The 13,929-nt window shown below is 34.4% G+C and overlaps 1 protein-coding gene across 2 annotated transcripts in view; it reads right to left on the bottom strand.

The window, feature by feature from the left end:
* ALPK2 (alpha kinase 2) overlaps nucleotides 1-13,929 on the bottom strand; it is a 215,722-nt gene that overhangs the window by 193,935 nt on the left and 7,858 nt on the right. The gene's annotated exons all lie outside the window — the stretch shown is intronic.

The following is a 13,929-nucleotide window of genomic DNA, read 5'->3' as shown; positions in this document are numbered from 1 at the left end:
AGAAAAACATCTCTAGTTATATTTGCTATTTTTGTGGATTATTTGAGTAGATAAAGTTCTTGTAACTAATAAGTCCATTTGAAATCACAGTAATAAAAATCTAAAATATTATAATCATTAATAGTTTGTATTCTTGGGGAGAACAAGAAGATTGTAAATTTTAAGCTTCTCAAGTAGAATAGTTAATAGTTTGTGGTTTTAGGTTTTCTTGAAGAAAGTAGAAAACTATAAATTTTAAGATCATCAAAGTGAAAGAATAGGACCTGGCAGTACCAAATCTCAAATTATACTGCAAAGCAGTAATCATCAAAACAATGTGGCACTAAATAAGAAATATAATGGTTGATAAATGGAATAGATTAGTACAAATAAACCAAAACAAATAGCCATATGAGTCTAGTGCTTGGTTAATTCAAAGATCCCAAGGGGCAAGAATTCATTATTTGACAAAAATTTCAGGAAAAAGTGGAGAGTAGTGTGACAGAGACTACGCAAACAGGAATTACTAACATGGCATACTAAGATAAGCTCACAATAGGCATATTATTTAGACAGAAAGGGTAACAAATAAATTAAGGAAGCATGGGAAAAAAAATTACCTGCCACATTTATGGATAAGGAAGAGTTAATAACAAACAAGAAATAGTATCACCAGGGTAAAGTGGGTAATTTTGATTATATTAAATTAAAAAGGTTTTGCATAAACAATCAATGTAGCCAGAATTAGTAGAAAAGCAGAAAATTGGGGGATTGCAGAAAGTTCTCTGGTAAAAGTCTAATTTCTCAAATATATAGGAAATTGAGCCAAATTTATAAAAATAAGAGGCATTCCCCAGTTGAAAAATGGTCAAAAGATATGAACAAGTAGTTTTCAGAAAAAGAAATTAAAGCTAGCAGCAGTCATATAAAAATGCTTTAAATAACTAATATGTAGAAAAAGTGCAAATTTAAACAACTCTGAGAAACCATTACATATAAATTGCATAGACAAAAATGACAAGAGGAAGAATGGATAAATATTGCATGGGATGGGAAAATGGCTATACTAATTCCATGTAAATAGACTAGTGAACTAATCCAATCATTGTGGATTATTCCCAAAGGAATTTAAAATTAATTATCCATACTATTAAGTCTATACCCTAAAGGAATCAAAGATAAAGGAAAAAGATATATGTACAAAACTATTTATAGCAGCTCTTTTTGTGGTGGTTAGGAATTGGAAATTGAGATAAACATCAATTGACAAATGGCTGAATGGTTCTGGTTCTGGTGGTATACTACCATGAGGTAAGAAATAACAAATGGAATGATGTCAGAAAAACCTGAGAAGACATATATGACCTTATGCAAAGGGGAGTAAGCTGAGTACACAATAACAGCATTATTGTGATGACAATCAACTGGGAAAGACTTAGCTACTCTGATCTATACACAGATACACAATTCCAGAGAATACATGATTTAAAAAAATAGTTTGTTTTCTCTCCAAAGAGAAAATTGATGAACTCTGGTGTAGATCGAAGCATATTTTTTTTTTCACTCTCTTCATTTTTCTTACATTTTTTATAAAGTGACTGATATAGAAATGTTTTTACATGATATAAGGTATAATTTTACATGATGTCATATGTGGATGTATAATGTATAAGGTTGAATTGTATTTCTTGCCTTCACAATGGGTGAAGGAGAAGATGGAAGGAGGGAGAAACTTTGGAACTGAAAATAAAAACAATTTCTTAATCAAACTGATCTTTTGTGCTAAAAATGCCTCAGAATTGTTGCGCTTGTAGCAAATTATCAATACTGTTTTATAGCAATGGAAAACGTAATCTTTCTCATGGCTCAACTTTATAATTTTTAAATAATTCTTTACTCCATTCCTTCACCCAAATATATAATCAGTTGCCAACTTTTGTTTATTCCACCTATACAGAATCTTATGTATCTATCCTCTTCTCTACTTAAATAGCCCTTATCACTTCTTATCTAATCTATTGTAAAAGGCTAATAGTTGCTCTCCCCTTTAACTTCTCCCTTCTCCATCCATCATTTACCATGATGTAAAAAAATATTTCTGAGGCAGAAGTTTGGCCATATCACTCCCCTAAACCCACAGCTTAGACCCATATTATTATTAAGAAAAAATATAATTCCCTCAGCTAGGCATGTAATATATTTCACAATCTGAACTAACCTACCCTTAATTTCACATTATTCTTCATACAATTTACATTTGAATCAATCCCATCTTCCATTTCAGTGCATTTGAATAAGCTATCACCATGCACCTTTCCCCTGTCATGTTCTCTACTCAAAATCCTTGTTTTCCTTGAAGTCTCAGCTCAAGTAATGTCATCTCTAGGCATCTTTCCCTGATCTCCCTAGCTGTTAAGGTTTTCTCCCTCCTCAAATTAAATTGCATTTGCTTCTCTGGACACATGCTATATTCTCTAGGAAAATATCAGATTCTCAAAAGCAGTAACTGTTTGTTTTTTCTATATGTATCCACAGTACCTAGTCCAGCATCTAGAACAATACCTTGTACAAAGTAGGCACTTTAAAAAGACTTTAGTCATCTTTGAATTTTAAAAAATTCTCGTCAAAATTTGATTGATCCAAATTCTTTAACTCAATATTATCATCCAAGAAGTTAACTATTTATCCCCAAATGAAGATACTCTCACAGGTAATCTCTGTGATTTTGTCTTTATTAGAAAGAAATATAGTCTTTGAGTTCATAGAATGATAGATTTGTTGGTGTCATTTGTCCTTTGTTCTCAAAGAGGACCCATGATGTCAGGAAGGTGATGTCTTGACTTTTAAGTTAATTGAGTTTAAGTGAGGCACGGTCGTGAAAAGTAACCCAACTCACTCTAGAGTGAAAGATTTAGAGTTGTAAGGTGTATCAGATATTGCTTAATTCAAAGTTTTCATTTTACAGGTGAAGAAATACAAGACCCATAAAAATTAAGTGATTCATCCAATGTTAAACAGATAGATTAAGTAAGAAAGAGCCAGACTTTCAATCCAAATCTTCTGATTTCCTTATCCTGTGTCTTCTTCTGTGCTGTAATTGTCTCTTTTTTCTGAGATCACAAGTAAAACTCCATTTTTATCAAAATCCATAATTAATCCTTAGCCTCTAATTCATGAATATTATGATAAAACAATTTAAGTAAAACCATTCAGGGATTCCCAAAGTACAAGATATATATCTGAGCAAATTTTTGCTGTCATTTGTTGTGATTAATCTCTTTCTATTTGTTAAAACTTAATTGGAATGAGGAAAGAATAATCCAAAGTTTATTGTTATGATTCAACACATACAAAGACAGAAAAGCAGATAAAGTAGGGAGCACAAGCCTGGTGCAAAAGAGCAGAGGCTAACCAGAGTAGAAGAAATATGATTTTGGAACTCTACTAGAAAAATGTACTTTTATCTAGACTTGAAAAGCATACTTTGATCAGAAGAACATTGTACACATTAACAGCAACATTGAGTGATGATCAACTATGATGGGTAGTTCTCCTCAGTAGTACAATAATTAAAGACAATTCTAAAGGATCTGTGATATGAGATATCATCCACATCCAGAGTAAGAATTATGGAGTCTGAATGCAGACTAAAGCATACTGTAAATTTCTATTTTAAAAAATTTGTTTGATACTTTATGTTTGTTGGGTTTTTCTTTTGCTCGCTCATGTTTGTTTGTTGGTTTGGGGTTTTTTTTTTTTTGGTTCTTTTGTTCTGATTCTTCTTTTACAACATGACTAATATGGAAATAAGTTTAACATAGTACCTGTCAAGAGGAGGGGGAGGGAAGGAAGAGAGGGAGAAAAATGTGGAACACAAAATCTTACAAAAAAATTAATGTTGCAAACTAAAAATAGATACTTTGTGGCAGAATGGATTTTTTTGGTTTGGTTTTATTTTTAGGCTTTTGCAAGGCAATGAGGTTAAGTGACTTGCTCAAGGCCACACAGCTAGGTAATTATTAAGTGTCTGAGGCCAGATTTGAACTCAGGTACTCCTGACTCCAGGGCTGGTGCTCTATCCATGTGTCACCTAGCTGCCCCTAGAATGGATTTTTTTTTAATATTGCCAGAAGTAAGGAGGAAAAGTATACTTTGATCCCAACATCTAATTGAAAGTGAACTCCAAACATCATTTGTTAGAGAAATTTCTGCTATGAATTGGATGTGGTCTTCTGGGATCTAGATTGCTAAAACTATTTAAGCCAATCTACCTAACATTGCTAGGGAACAAAACAAACATTGTACAGAGACTTAAAATTTCTGTTCTCTGCCATCCTCAAAAAAACAAAAAACAACCCCAAAACCCCCCCAAAATTGGTTAAAGAAATCACAACATCTAGATCTAGAACTGAAAGGACCTCAAAAGTCATTTAATCCAGTCCTTTAATTTGAAAGATGAACAAATTGAAGTCCACAGAGATAAACTGACTTACCCAAGACCAGGCAAATAAAAGGTTCAGAGCTGGAACTGCAAGTAGCAGAGCCATGAAGATTCAAACTCTAGCCTTGTAATTTCAAATTCAGCTGTCTTTATATTCACTCTTCCCAATTAATAGGAAGATCAGGATATTTTATTTTTGGAAATATCCTTGAATAGTTATTTGTAATTATGAGAAAATAGCAAAATTACTTTCTAGAGGAAGTCTTTCCCAATCCCCATTTTCCTTCTGTAGATTATTTTTAATTTTTACTGAATATAGTTTATTTACCTAGTGATGTTCGCATATTGTCTTCTCCATTGGACTTAAGAGCAGGAATTGAATTTTAACTTTTTTTGGTATCCCTAGTTCTTAATAGGGATTTAAATGTTTATTGTCTGACTTTAGGATAAATATCCAGAAGTCAAGGACCCAGTTGAGGTCAATGACTCATATTTCTGAGGTGGAAAAATAATAATAAAAGTGTCTGAGAACAAATAAACATGGGATTTAGAGATCATTTGGTTCAAACCCTTCATTTTCCAATGAAGAAAATAAGATAACTACAAAGACAATACTTTGTACAGGAAGGATCTTCTGAGGTAGAGCCATTGAACATCCACTAAAGGCATCACAATGCCTCCTTCCAATTCCTCTTGATCCATGATGTGTTTCTAAGGGAGATTTTGGGCCCACCTGAGAGTTTGGCTTCAAGGAAACTGTGAAGAGTCTCATTCCACAAGGGAATCACACAGGCTCACTTGATAGAGCTAGAAAGTGTGACTAGTTCACCAAGAGCTGAATAGTCAAAAGACCCAATATGTGCCCTAGTTATTGTGCCAAGTGCTAGGGACAGAAAATTTTAAAAAAGAGGCCCTGACTTCAAGGAGTTCACATTCTTTTTTTGGGGGGGGGGAGTAAAGTATTATTTTTTTAAATTTTTTTAAATTTAAATTTATTTTTATTAAAGATATTATTTGAGTTTTACATTTTCCCCCAATCTTGCTTCCCTCCCCCTCCCCCCCCCCACAGAAAGCACTCTGTCAGTCTTTACTTTGTTTCCATGTTGTAACTTGATCCAAATTGGGTGTGGTGAGAGAGAAATCATATCCTTAAAGAGAAGTCTAAGAGGTAACAAGATCATACAATAAGCTATCTGGTTTTTTTTTTCTAAATTAAAGGGAATAGTCCTTGCACTTTGTTCAAACTCCACAGCTCTTTATCTGGATACAGATGGCACTCTCCTTTGCAGACAGCCCCAAATTGTTCCCAATTGTTGCACTGATGGAATGAGCAAGTCCTTCAAGGTTGAACATCACTCCCATGTTGCTGTTAGGGTGTACAGTGTTTTTCTGGTTCTGCTCATCTCACTCAGCATCAGTTCATGCAAATCCCTCCAGGTTTCCCTGAAATCCCGTCCCTCCTGGTTTCTAATAGAACAATAGTGTTCCATGACATACATATACCACAGTTTGCTAAGCCATTCCCCAATTGAAGGACATTTACTGGATTTCCAATTCTTTGCCACCACAAACAGGGCTGCTATAAATATTTTTGTACAAGTAATGTTTTTACCCTTTTTCCTCATCTCTTCAGGGTATAGACGCAGTAGTGGTATTGCTGGGTCAAAGGGTATGCACATTTTTGTTGCCCTTTGGGCATAGTTCCAAATAGCAAGGAGCTCACATTCTAATGGGGATGCGAATGGGAGTGGAATGAGAAAGGATAACCTCCAAACAACTGTTATGGACAGGATATATTATGAGTAAATTGAAGAAATCTCAAAAGGAAGACACTAGCATCAAGGAAACTGAGATAAGCCTCTTGTAGAAGATATAATTTGATCTGGGATTTGAAGAAAACCAAGGAAGTCAAGATGGAAAGAAAAGGAAGGAGATCATTCCATGCTTTGGGAATAGCTAGTGAAAAGGCATAATTAGGAAATGGAATAGATGGAATGTTCTTTGCAAGGCAAAGCAAAAAAGCCAAGATAACTGAAGAGGTAAAAAGGGACTAAATTGGGCTTTAACAGACAAAAAAAGATGATCTTTTATCTACTCCTTGAAGTAATAGGGAACCACTATAGTTTAACAACATGATCAGAGCTGCATGTTAGAAAGATCATTTTGATCACTGAGCATAGGAAGCACTGAAATGAGGTAGTGGAGATCAGCCAGATTATTGCAATCATCTAAGCATGAAGTAATGAGGGCCTCTACCAGGGTGGAGGTTGTATAAGAGGAGAGAAAGATAGATAAGATAGTTAGATATGAACGATGTTATAAAGTTAAAAATTCTAAGATGACAACAATTTTAATATATGGGGTAAATGAAAACGGACAATTGAAGATAATACTTAAATTACAAGCCTGAGAGATTAGGAAGGGGGATGGTACCCTCAACAGTATTATGAAGGTAAGAAAGAAATGAGAATTTGGGGGGGAAATAAAGTGAGTTTTGGACATGTTGAGGTTGAGATACAGTTTGAAGTGTTCAATAGAGTGCTGAAGATGCAAATTTGGAGGTCAAAAGAAAAGTTAGGATTAGAGAAATAGATCTAAGAAACATCATCATGGAGATAATATTAAATCTGTGGAAGCTCATAAGATCACCAAATGGAATAGTGTAGAGGGAAGAAGGCCCAGGACAGAGCTATGAGGGATACCTATTATTAGAGGATATGATGTGGATGAGCTTCAAGCAAAAGAGTGGGAAGGAGTGGTCAAACAAGTAGTAGGAAATCCAGAGGAGAGAAGTATGATAAAGACCAAGAGAAGGTAAAGTAGCAAGAAGAGGATAATTAACAGTGTCAAAGACTTCAAAGATACCAAGAAGGATGAAGGAGGGAAAAAAGACATTAGATTTGGCAACTACAAAGTCAATGGTAATTTTGAAGAGAGCAGTTTCAGTTAATCTCAGTCTAATTTCAGTTAAATGATGAGGTTGGAATCAAGATAGCAGGATCTTGAAGACAACAAAAGGAAAAATAGACACATTTATATAGATGACTATCTGAAGAAGTTTAGCCATGAAAGGGAGGAGAGATATAAACTGATAACTAGGAGGGATTGACAGATCAAATAAAGATTTTTTTAAGGATAGGAAGGAAACATGGGCAAGTTTGTAGATAGGAGAAAAGTGGCCAGCAGACAGAAAAAGACAAGATTAATCAGAATGAGTGGGAATGACAGAAAAAGTAAGTCATCTGCTGAAGAAGAAGGGATAGAATGGGGTCATGTGTGAAAATAGAGCCTAGGTAAGGAAACAGACCTTCAGAAGTGAAAGAAGAGACAGTGGTGGAAGGCATCTGAGAGATGGGAGATGAGAAGAGGATAAGGAGGACTTAATTTGTTCAGGGAAGCTTGAGGCAAAGTTCTCAGCTGAGAGAATAGGGGGAGAGGGTACCAAGGTAGTTTGAGACAGATGAATAATTTTGGAGCCACTATAGTCGTAGGATAGCGAATCAATTAGTGAGGTCTAAAAGCATTTGAGTACCTTGAAACATTGAAGTTCCTGTTGAGATTATGTTATATAAATTTGCAGGAACCAATCAACACAATTTCCTTTTTTTCTCCAGAATCCATTAGTAATATTTGAGTAGGTACAAAGACATTAAACATCGGTAGTAATATAAGGTTGAGGTTTGACAAAGAAGGATTGACAATAAGATAAGTGAGCAAGGAATTCAAATGTAGAGAAAAGCATATAATAGAATTGGTTCACTCATGGAGGTAAAAGATGGGAAGAGAGTGTGAAGGGTGTTAGTCTGAAAAGAACTGAGTAATAGAGGGTCAATACAATGACAATGAAGAATAAGGCAGAGAGAATATAGAATCAAAAAAGATCATTATCAGATAAATCACGTAAGAATTGTTTGCATTATTATTAAGAAGAAGGAAGGACCAACAAAGAAAAATCTTTTTTCTACAAGATCTTGGGGAAACAGGGGGAACTGTGGCTAGCATTTTGGGTCTCTGAGCAAAAAACACAGAATATATCTGGGATAAACCCCATGATATGTTCTTCCAAACAAACATTTAAAGAAAATTCCAGTGACAGAGCTTTAGAGGAGAAGGAAAGGACAGGGAGAAATTCCAATACAGTGTGTATCACAAAGGTGAAATAATGACCTAGGACCTTTGGGAAGGAACCCTGAGTCACTGAAAAATTGTTGCTGGAAAAAACACCCCTAATAAGAGGAAGTTGAATATTAAGTAAAAAGAGGTTATCTAATAGCCCCCTATTTTAACCAATTAGTCTTTCTACCTTTGTGCTAAGCTAAGTTGCTTCAGTACTGAAAAAGTATGAATGAAATATCAATGTGAATGAGATATCAATGCCTCTAAGTTTAGAAAGACCATGATTAATTCACCCTACTTATGGCTTTTACAATAAGGAACCCTAGAAAGTTAAGGGGAAGTATAGACAGAATGAAGAAAGAATATGAGGGATGCAAGTTGCAAGAAACCTGTTGTATATTATGGCACAATAAGTGACTACTCAGAGGTCTGAAAAATATCTGAATGCCCAAGGGAAAAGAGAAAGCTAATAATCTAACATTTGGTGATTCAAAATCAAGTTTATTTTTTATTTTTAAATTTATTGAGGTATGTTTGTGTGAATACATTCATAATTAAAGATATAAATAAGCTTTGCAATCTGAATTATTTAAATGTACAATAAATTATTCCATATGCTCGATTCTCATAAAAAGCATTATTTATGATCATTTTCTAAAATTGACAGCTAAGTTCTTGGACTACAACTGTATTACCATATGCATAGTAGATTAGGGCAGACATATATAAAACCAAATTTGAGCTTTTACTAAATAAGTGTATTAAATATCAAAACAAGAAAAGGGCAAGCAAGTATAAACACCAGGGGGAAAAATATTAATTATTCTCTTCTCTGTGAATGATCACAAAGAAGTAAAGCTGTTACAAATGGGGGAAATGGCACATTCTTCATTCTCTTTGGGAAAGGTTTTAACCTTTTTAAAAGTTCTGAGATGGGAAATATTTTTCAAAATACCCATTTCAGCAAAGTCCAAAAGTTCTTCCACCTCAACTATTATTATGTCAGTGTGAACTTTAGGGAGATATTTAAACCATATGTTCATAATATATTTATGGCCAGCTCACTAAAAAGCAATCTTGCATAGCTTCTTAAGATCCAAGAAAACATTTTTCTTTTTTTTCAAGGTAATGGGATTAAGTGACTTGCCCAAGTTCACACAGCTAGGTAATCATTAAGTGTCTGAGGTCAAATTTGACTTCAGGCTCTCCTGACTCCAGGGCCAGTGCTCTATCCAATATGTGCCACCTAGATGCCCCCCAAGAAAACATTTTTTAAAATTAAAAACAACATTCTTTTATTATCAACATGGAACATTAATAAGTGAACAAGTGCAAGGAAAATGTAAACTTTAGAAACAATATTCTCATTATTTTTGTAAATTAGTTTACTTAGGCTATACATCAAAGTTTTCTATTGTATATATTCTCCTACTTTAAAATCTTTAAAATAGGACACTTCAATCTCCATGATGGTACTTATGGCATATAGGAATTACATTGATACCCATTACATTTTATAAGAAAATTTAATAATGGACCCACATTGACACTAATTTAACTCAGACTTAATGCTTAGCCCAATGTCACTGAATTACATACAATCCTTCTTTTTTAACAGGCTCCTGACTGACATGAGAACCCTAGAACTCTTTGGGAAAATTTCTTTATTTCTTTGGCTCATTGTTCCCTTCCAGCTGACATAAGAGCTTCAGTATTCAATACCCAAAAGCGCAACACATGAAGGATCAACACAGGAAACATTTTGTCTAAAAGTTGAGGTAAATTGAACTTCTCTCAGAGACCTTAGATATAATGAAATCTACTAGTGAGCAGTCTTCTCCAAAACTACTGCATAATCTCAGTCACACCCCTTGCAATCAGTCATCTTTTATATGGCCTCATTATCTATATAGTATTGTTCTTTTCCTACAGATTCTTGTTAATAGTCATCTATTGCTGTTCCAAGTCACTGTTTCCAATCTCTACCCCTTCTTTTGATGTTGTTCAGTCATGTTCAGCTCTTCATGATCGCATTTGGGGTTTCCTTGGCAGATACTGGAATAATTTGCCTTGTCCTTCTCCAGCTTGTTTTACAGATAAGGAAACTGATTAAACAGGGTGACATGGTTTATTCAGAGCACACAGCTAGTAAGTATCTGACTCTGGATTTGCATTTAGGTCTTTCTGACTCTAGACCCAGCACTCTATCCACTGAGCCAACTAAATGTACTTTATCCAGATCTCCTCAGCTCCTAGCAAGTGAAAGACATTTCCTTTCCCCTGGGACCAGCTCTCTAATACTCTTTGTAGGAGAAATATACTTTCAAGTTTCTGGCTCACAAAAGTGTGCATACAGCTCGTGATACCCTGGTGTTTATCATATATATATATATATATATATATATATATATATATATATATATACATATATGTATATATATATATATATATGTATTATTTATGAGCATGCCTGCAACATACTACACTTAATCAGTTGACCTTTTTAACCCGTATGGGAATAACTCTAATAGATTTTTTTTCTTATTAAATTAGGCCTATAGAAATTAGTTCGGCAATGTAAAGACTGGCAAATTGCATTTTGTGGGGGTTGGGGGGAGGGAAGTAAGTTTTTTTATTAAAGGTATTATTTGAGTTTTACAATTTTTTCCCCCAATCTTACTTCCCCCCCCACCCCTACCCCCACAGAAAGCAATCTGTCAGTCTTTACTTTGTTTCCATGTTGTACATTGATCCAAATTGAGTGTGATGAGAAAGAAATCATATTCTTAAGGAAGAGATAAAAAGTCTAAGAGATAACAAGATCAGACAATAAGATGTTTGGGTTTTTTCCCTAAATTAAAGGTAATAGTCCTTGAACTTTGTTCAAACTCCACGGCTCTTTATCTGGATACAGATGGCACTCTCCATTGCAGACAACCCAAATTTGTCCCCAATATTAAGGGGGAAATTGTAAAACTCAAAATAAATAAAATCGTTAAAAAAAAAAAAGAAATTAGTTCAGGCCTGGAGATATTTTTCTGGTTACATCACTTTGTATTAGTTCATGTAACTTTTTCCAGGTTTTTCTGAAATCCTCTGCTTGTCTTTCCTAATAACACAATACTATTCCATTACAATTATATATTTATTATTCATTTATTTGCTCATGTATTTCCCAATTGATGGACATTCCCTCAATTTCCAATTCTTTACCATCACAGAAAGAGCTGCTGGGAATACTTTTTAACAAATATGTTCTTTTTCCTTTTTTAAAAAATTTCTTTGGGATACAGCTCCAGTAGTGCTATTTGGATCAAAGGGTATACAGAGTTTAATAGCCCTTTGGGCATAGTTCCAAATAGTTCTCCAGAATTCTTGGATCAGTTCACAATTCCAAACAAAGCATTAGGATCCCAGTTTTCCCACATCCCCTCCACCATTGATAATTTTCCTTTTTTGTCATATTGGCTTATCTGATGAATGTGAGGTGGTTCCTCGGAGTTGTTTTAATTTGCATTTTTTTAATCAATAGTGACTTAGAGAATTTTCTCATAGACTACAGAAGTCTTTGATTTGTCTGAAAACTGCCTGTTTCATATCCTTTGACTTTTTATTAATTGCATTCTTATAAATTTGATGTCTATTATTTGAAGAATAATGTCTTTCTATCAGAAATTCTTGCTATAAGAATTTTCCCCCAGTTTTCTGCTTTCCTTCTAATTTTGGCTGCTTTAGTTTTTGTTTGTGCAAAAACGTTTCTAATTATTCATAATAAAAATTATCCATTTTACATTTTGTAACACCATCTATATCTTGCTTGGTCCTAAATTCTCAGTTCTGATTTTTATGGATTTACTTTCTTCAGTACTCTTCTGCCTCTTTTACCAAATAGTTTTCTTAATTTCTTTTCATAATTTTCTTGCATAGCTCTCATTTCTTTTCCCAGTTTTATCTCTACTGCTCTTATTTAATTTAAAATAATTTTTGTTCTTTTTTATCTCTTTCTTTAATTCTTCTAGGAATTCTTGTTGGACATGTGTTCAATGTATATTTTTCCCCTCTAAGATTTTGCTTGTTGATGCTTTCAAGTCATTGTCTTACTCTGAGTTTGTGTCTTGAACTTTCCTGTCACTATAGGACTTTTTATGGTCAGGTTCTTTCTGTTTGTTGCTTTTTTTTTTAGCCTATTTCTTGACTTTGAAATTGGGCTCTGATCACTTCCAGGGGTGGGAGAGTTATCTGGTACCAGCTTCTGTCTCATATGCTCTTCTACTTCTTTCACAGCTCAATGGGATCCTAGAAGTTTTCATTACTTTCAAAGTAGTACGATTTTGGGAGAGTTCTTCACTGCACTATTTGTCTATGCCTTGGTCCTTACCCAGTGAACCCTGCTCTCACACAACTACATCTGCTTTCCCCTCTCTCCTGGAACTGTGATCTAGATCTGAGTAATGAGGGTCAGAGCTGTCAGATGGCTCCCATTTTTGCTCCTAATGTTAGTATAAGTTCCTCTGGGATCTTTTTTCTGACCAAGTGTTCAGTTTTTTGTTTTTTTTTTACCATTCCTGGGTATTGGGATGTGCCCTGATGCTGTTGCTGCCTCAGCCTAGTATTGCTTCTACCATTAATGCTGTTTTTGCTCACTGCTCCCTCCCAGCTAACCTCTACTTCTATAACTACAGACCTCTTTCTTCCTAAGCTTCCCTGAGCTGAAAAAATGATTTACTGTGACTTTTGATTAACTATCCTGCCCAGAATTTAGTTTGATGTGTTTTTTAGGTTGTTTTGGAGAGAATATGTTGGGAAAGCTCAGCAAAATGTCACCATAGAACTTTGCTAACTTGACTCCTCTCCCTTTCATTTAAAAAAAAAGAATAATTCATTCTTCTCTTGGCTCCTATTTTTTCCTCAAGGCTGAATTTCAAGGATTCCTCAGTCTAAAGTTTTAAACACACAAAATGGGATACAGAAGATTATGAAGGAAATTTGCTATACTGAAATAGCAAATTTTGCAAGGTGTCCCCCAAAGCAAGATTTTCTGGTTTAAAAATTGCCCTAGCACTTAAAATGAATAAACATTTTAGGAAATGTTTGTTGAATTGAATTAAATTAAAAGGAAGTCCAACTAGATCTTCACCTGAATTTCCACATTTGTAAGTCCATAATCATTTTTATATTCTAGATACTGTACTAAGTGCAAGGGTCTCTAAAACATTTTCAAACTAATGGAAGAAGACAACACACAAAAGGGCATAATGTAGAGTTTCAAAGAAGTCCAAAGTCATGTAACTGGTTGGAAATGTGATCGTGTGTCCCCTAGAATCCTGAAAGTCACCCCTGTGTTCTACACTGAGATCATATGCAGAACAAAAAAAATCTGCTTTTCATTAAAC

This window comes from Macrotis lagotis, chromosome X, assembly GCF_037893015.1.
Source record: "Macrotis lagotis isolate mMagLag1 chromosome X, bilby.v1.9.chrom.fasta, whole genome shotgun sequence".
Lineage (NCBI taxonomy): Eukaryota > Metazoa > Chordata > Mammalia > Peramelemorphia > Peramelidae > Macrotis > Macrotis lagotis.
Note: the sequence above shows the minus strand (reverse complement) of the source record. Positions and strands in the feature narration are given on the sequence as shown.